Source organism: Amia ocellicauda, chromosome 12, assembly GCF_036373705.1.
Source record: "Amia ocellicauda isolate fAmiCal2 chromosome 12, fAmiCal2.hap1, whole genome shotgun sequence".
NCBI lineage: Eukaryota > Metazoa > Chordata > Actinopteri > Amiiformes > Amiidae > Amia > Amia ocellicauda.
Genome location: NC_089861.1, coordinates 3677742 through 3684298, shown reverse-complemented (window position 1 = coordinate 3684298; position 6557 = coordinate 3677742).

Sequence of the window (6557 nt, the reverse complement as noted above, 5' to 3'; positions counted from 1 at the left end):
GTCGAATCATTTCAAATTGGTTTCTTGAACATGACAATGAGTTCACTGTACTAAACTGGCCCCCACAGTCACCAGATCTCAACCCAATAGAGCATCTTTGGGATGTGGTGGAACGGGAGCTTCGTGCCCTGGATGTGCATCCCACCAATCTCCATCAACTGCAAGATGCTATCCTATCAATATGGGCCAACATTTCTAAAGAATGCTTTCAGCACCTTGTTGAATCAATGCCACGTAGAATTAAGGCAGTTCTGAAGGCGAAAGGGGGTCAAACACAGTATTAGTATGGTGTTCCTAATAATCCTTTAGGTGAGTGTATATCAGTGTAACTCATGTGTAGACAAAAACAAACACATCCTCTGCTCTACATTCAAAACTTTGTGGCAAAATGTAATCTTTCTCTTTTTTTTTCCTAGGCAGTGAAAATCTATTGTGGATATATACAACTACACCCACGAGTGGTAAATCAATGTATTTCCTATAAGACAGAGTAATTTTAAGTTTTTCATAATTAAGTCTGCCAATAAATAATTACATGAAGGCTCAGAAAAGCATTTTGTAATACTGAAAAGCTGAAATTGCCAGAAAATACACAGTGAAAATATGTAACTGAGTTGATTCTTATTTAGCCGCTGTCAGTGTGCTTGTGTAAAGGAGGTAAGGTTCAGTAAGGTCAGGAGGTAATGAAATAAAGTGCAACTGCATGCTCCTAAGAGCCCAGTACTAGGAATTAAATGGAAAACACTTTGTGCAGATTGATTAAAACTGTGGGGTTGAGCACATTTAACTATATCATAACATAAACCCTACCCCTACAACTATCAGTAAATGTCACGCGTATTATACCTGGGTACACACCAGCAGTTCAGTTGCTGATACAAAGGCTGTAATTATGTACCAAGGAGACTGGAAGAATGCAATATACATTAAATATTATAATTTCCATCTGTTTAAAATATATATTTTCTATGTATATGTTTTTATCATATGAGCTCCTACTGTACCCCTTCAATAATATATTGACATATAATTTTAACTTTCTGAGATGTTGTGAAACCATGAACTGAGAAATTTTGAAATTTTTAATTGAGAATATGTTGTATTATTTATTTATTTGTGTATCCTTTATGACATCAATTCATTTTGAGTATATGGTATATTTCATCAATAAACCATATACTCAGGAGTAATTTTTATATTTTCAATATGAAAACCTCCATATGCAAAAAACTAACATATTAACTCATTATAAATACTGTTTTATAAGGAATGCATAGGCTACATATTTAACATTATTTGAAAACACAGGCGCAGCTCTTGGTATGAAGCCCAAAACTAAATGATATAAAAAATGTAATTCTACAATGCTAGAAAGGCTTCTAATTATAGTTACTCAGTTTTCCTCACTGTTACAGATCTATAAATAGGGGTTCTGTTTTTCATGTTGAAGACCATTTAATCACATTTCCCCCCCCCCTTTCCTGACTGGTTGCATCACAATTCCAGTAGTTTCTAAAGAATAATGAAAGTGCAGGACAGAATGACTATTTAAATGTTTACCTTACAGAAGCCATCTGCTTTGAAAATGCAGCAGTTGAATTCCCACTTTCTTGATATGCATCTTTTCAAAACTGTAATCCAGTTATGCAGTCTGTCAAATTTAGCAGTGAAACTGGAGAAATCAAATCCCCAGATTCAAAAAAGTGATACAGAAGCAAATTCATATGTCACAATTGATTGAGGAGAAAAGCACTTCATCTATGTTCTTTGAAACACAGCAGTGGGGTGTGCTTCTCAATGACTAATTTCTTTCCTGTTTCCCTGTCATTATTGCAGATTATCCCAGTTCCCACTGTTGACCCTTCAATACCCATGGTGACCCCCAGACTTCCAGCCCCAATAGCAACCGCAAGGCCAATGCAAACCACAACACCATTACCACCCCCTGGTCTCAACACAAGACCTGCAGCCACCACTGCCAGCTTAAGAGGAGACATCTGAGCACATCTGGATCAGAATGGCATTTATTAACTATTTGTTTAAAAATATCTCTTCCAATTTTGTTGGCTATGAAAATTGTTTAAAGGTTTTTTGAAAACAAAGGGAAATGTATATTTATTTTCTATGACATTTATAACTGTGTTATTTATTTGTATAGTGCATTCATTACATGTTTGTTAAATTCATTCAAACGCTGTACAATGTCTACTGTCTATGGTATATAGAAATATTAGTACAACAAAATAAAAATATTTTTTGTCCTTGCAGTTCATTCAAGATCTTAATGAAGATGTGAATTTGATGAAAATGTGTTTGGCAACTGCAAATTAAATTCTATGGTGTGCCATAGTCTTCATGGGATTTTTGTTACAATTACAAACATGGAGTGCTACAGACACAAAGTAGACATTATTTTGTGACTTCTAGATTAGTTGTACACAGAACAGGACCCCAAGTGTGGATTACACTCTGATGTTATGCAGATTCATTCACTGTCTGAAAGAAAGATATTTGACTCACAGGAGAAAAAAAAAAAAGCAAAGAGAAAGTAAGTGACCCTAACAAATATCTCTATATTAATTTGTTGAACATTTCCTCATACCTGCCTGGCTTCCCTCTCTGTTTTCCTGCACACAGGGTATTAAACTCCAACACAATACGAGTGAAACTAACATTTGCAGCTAAATTTAATTTTTATTCACCTTCAAGTAATATGAATTAATATTATGCCGAAGCTGTTTTTCTGCATTTCTGTTGACATTTGTTCACCCTTCAATCTCACCTAAGGATGTTCATTTAATTATAAGAGAGCATAAGCTATAATCACTCAAATGTATGCGTCTAGTAATAATGTATGTTTTTTAAACCTGGACCTTGTCTTTCAGTAAATGACCAATGTAAACCTGGACGAGAGCCTCTTCCATCTGTAACAGTGGGCAGCCTCTTATAATTACTAGTGAAGACACGTTGGTTAATGGAAGTGTGGGGGTTTCTAAACTAGACCAGAGATGTTAACACATAATGACATCAGAAAACAAGCTGAAACTTTATTTTGGCTCATGAATAAGCCATTACTATGAGCCTAGACATGGAGGACTTTGTGAACTGATAAACTATGCTAAAAGTAAAGCCTGTCTTGGCCCCACCCAAAGTCAAAGTCCCGGAATCAAGGCGTGAATGTGTTGCAAGGAGACTTTGTTACCAATGTTCATTCAAGTTCTTGGCAGGTGGATTCCTAGGAGGCTTGGCAGTACGGTGCCCTCCTCCTATGGTGTCAGCCCCTGGGCCAGGCTCTGCAGTGCCACCAATCCTAAGCAGGGAGAGAAAAACAAGGAAAGGACATTGAGAGGGGACGAGTCATTGAGGCTGGGTAAGTGAAACCACACATACTACAGTGGTTATTTTCCCCATTCACGTCCCTCCGCTATCCTTTTCCCCAGTGTGTCTCTCCACAGGTGCACTGCTTCCCGTCTCAGGCCCAGCTGACCACCGGGGAACACACCATCTCTACCAGCCCTGTCAGGCAAGTAGGAAAAAATAGAAAATCAGTCCGGTATCTTCTCAAATTAACTTTCCTTTTCTCCTCAGATACCACATGTTACGAAGAGGCAGCCAGGATCCAGGAAGGGTGCACAGCAATCATCAGCCAAAACTCATTCAAAACCAAGGAGAGTTTTCTCATTAGACATCAGAGTACTTATCCTGCCATGAACAATTCCCCTGTTCCCATCTGCAGCTTCCTCTGTTTCTCAAGGCTGTCTTCTAGGCTTATTCCCCATTCTCACACACCCTCCTGCCTGACTCCCCACAGTGCTGTCCTCCTTCCTTCCTTCTTCCTTCCTTCCTTCCTTCCTTCCTTCCTTCCATCCTTCCTTCCTTCTCAGTCCCAGGTCTGCTCTTCCTGCTCTCTGCACTCTTTGTAAAGCAGGTGCTCTTCAGTAGGGGTCAGGAGATGAATGAAAACAGTTGTGCCAATCAGACGGGTGTGTCCTTGATTGGTGTCTGCAGTTGGTGAGAATGTTGCCTTTAAGTGAAAACAATTAAGTGAAAAAAAGCAAAGCAAATCAAGTGAAAATTAACAAGTAATATAACAAATACAAAAGTAATAACAAGTGAAAATAAAACCCCACAAACTCTGTAATAAAATAAACATAATAAATAACACCAATTAATAGGCAACACCAATCACCCATCCCAGCACCTCTTGTAACAATAGGAAAAGGTAGGGCAGAGGTTCTGCAAGACAAACTTAAAGAGTTATGAACAAAACTAAAGAGCAGAACCTCCATGGTAGTTTTCTCTGAAATATTTCTGGTACCACGTGCCAGGCCAGGGAGACAGGCAGAGATTAGAAAGTTTAACACGTGGTTGAAAGCTTGGTGTACGGAAGAGGGGTTTAGGTTTATGGAGCATTGGTCTTTCTTCTGGGATAGATGGGACCTGTACAAACCGGACGGTCTACATCTAAACAGAAGGGGGGCTAATGCATTGGGAGAACGTATGTGCAGTGAAATTGAGAATCATTTAAACTAGGAACCAGGGGTGCAGGGAGCTCTGACAATGGGAGATGTTCCACCAAGGAAAGAAAACCAAGGGAAACTGCCAGTAGGAAAGTCCTGAAATGTTTGTACCTCAAAGCCAGGAGTATAAGGAACAAGATGTTAGACCTAGAAACCACAGTGCTGGCATGTGACTATGATGTTGTAGGAGTGACAGAAACATGGCTTACAGAAAATGATGGGGATGAATACAAGTTGGAAGGATACACACAGTTTAGGAGGGACAGGCAAAATCGAAGAGGGGGTGGGGTAGCATTATATGTGAAAAATTACATTGAGGCAGAAGAACTTGTATTAGATCCCAGTAACGGAACAGAATCTTTGTGGGTCAAACTTTTGAACAAGAGATCTGGAGGATTAGCGGTAGGAGTGTGTTACAGACCACCCAACTCAGATATTCAGAAAGATGCTGCATTGTACAGTGTAATCAGGACTGCATGTAGCAAGTGTAGTGGCTGTTATAATGGGGGATTTCAATTTCCCAAACTTAGACTGGGAAAGCCCAGTGGGGACTACAGAAGCAGAAATAGAAATGGTTGAGATAGTAAATGACTGCTTTCTAACTCAATTTGTCAGGAAACCAACCAGAGAGAGCGCATGTATTGACTTGATCTTTTCAAATGACCAAGATAGAGTCAGAGGGACACTAGTTAGAGAACCAATGGCAAATTGTGATCACAATATGGTTAGCTTTGAGGCATTCTTTCAAAAAACAAGGTCCAAGTCTAAAACAATGGTCTACAATTTTAAAAAAGCAAACCTGATGGTATGAGACGGCACTTAGAAGAGGTAGACTGGAGCACATTGGATACAGAGTCAGTTGAAAATGGATGGGTATATTTTAAGAATATACTACTTGAGGCTCAGGAGCAATTTGTCCCCAAACTTAGCAAATTGAGGACCAAAAAACACTGGCCAAAATGGTTTAATAGAGGTATGCAAAAAAATATAAAGAGGAAGAAAATGTTGTATAGCGCATACAAAAGGGATGGTGACGAAACAAAATACATAGAATATGTTGAGCTGCAAAGAGATCTTAAGAAAGGGATCAGGAACGCAAAGAGGGAAATAGAAAGAAACATAGCTCTTGGAGCTAAAACCAATGCAAAGAGCTTTTTTCAATATTACAACAGCAAGCGGTCAATAAAGGAGGAAGTGAAACAGATAAAGGGCAAAAATGGAAGTATCATGGAAAACAAACAAGATGTGGCAAATTATCTAAATGAATATTTCACAGAGGTTATTACAAAAGAAAAAACAGATGACATGCCACAGGTTGACAATCAGTCCAGTCAAACCCTAAGAGAGATCAGGATAAATGAGGAGGAGGTACTAAAGGGACTAGCAGAATTAAAATCAAACAAATCACCTGGGCCAGATGGGATATTTCCAACAGTACTTAAAGAAATGTGGGAAATGATTTACAGGCCGCTAACTCGATTATTCCAAATGACACTTAGAACAGGGGATGTGCCAACTGACTGGAAGACAGCAAATGTGATACCAATCTACAAGAAAGAGGACAAAACTGAGCCAGGAAATTACAGACCAATCAGTCTCACCTGCATCACCTGTAACATGATTAGACAGAAAATAGAGGAGCATCTCAATGAAAACCATATTCTTGGAGATAGTCAACATGGGTTTAGATGAGGCAGATCATGTCTTACTAACTTACTAAATTTTTTTGAACATGCAACTGCAGCTGTAGATCATGTGAAAGCATATGATATGATATACTTAGATTTTCAGAAAGCTTTTGATAAGGTTCCACACCAAAGACTGATCCTCAAATTGGAAGCTGTAGGCATTCAGGGTAATGTAAGTAGATGGATTATTATTAACTGGTTGATGTATAGGAGACAGAGGGTGTCAATTAGAGGAGTCACTTCTAACTGGAGTGAGGTTGTTAGTGGAGTTCCACAGGGATCAGTACTAGGGCCTTTGCTTTTTCTAATCTATATTAATGATCTGGACTCTGGGATAGTTAGCAAACTT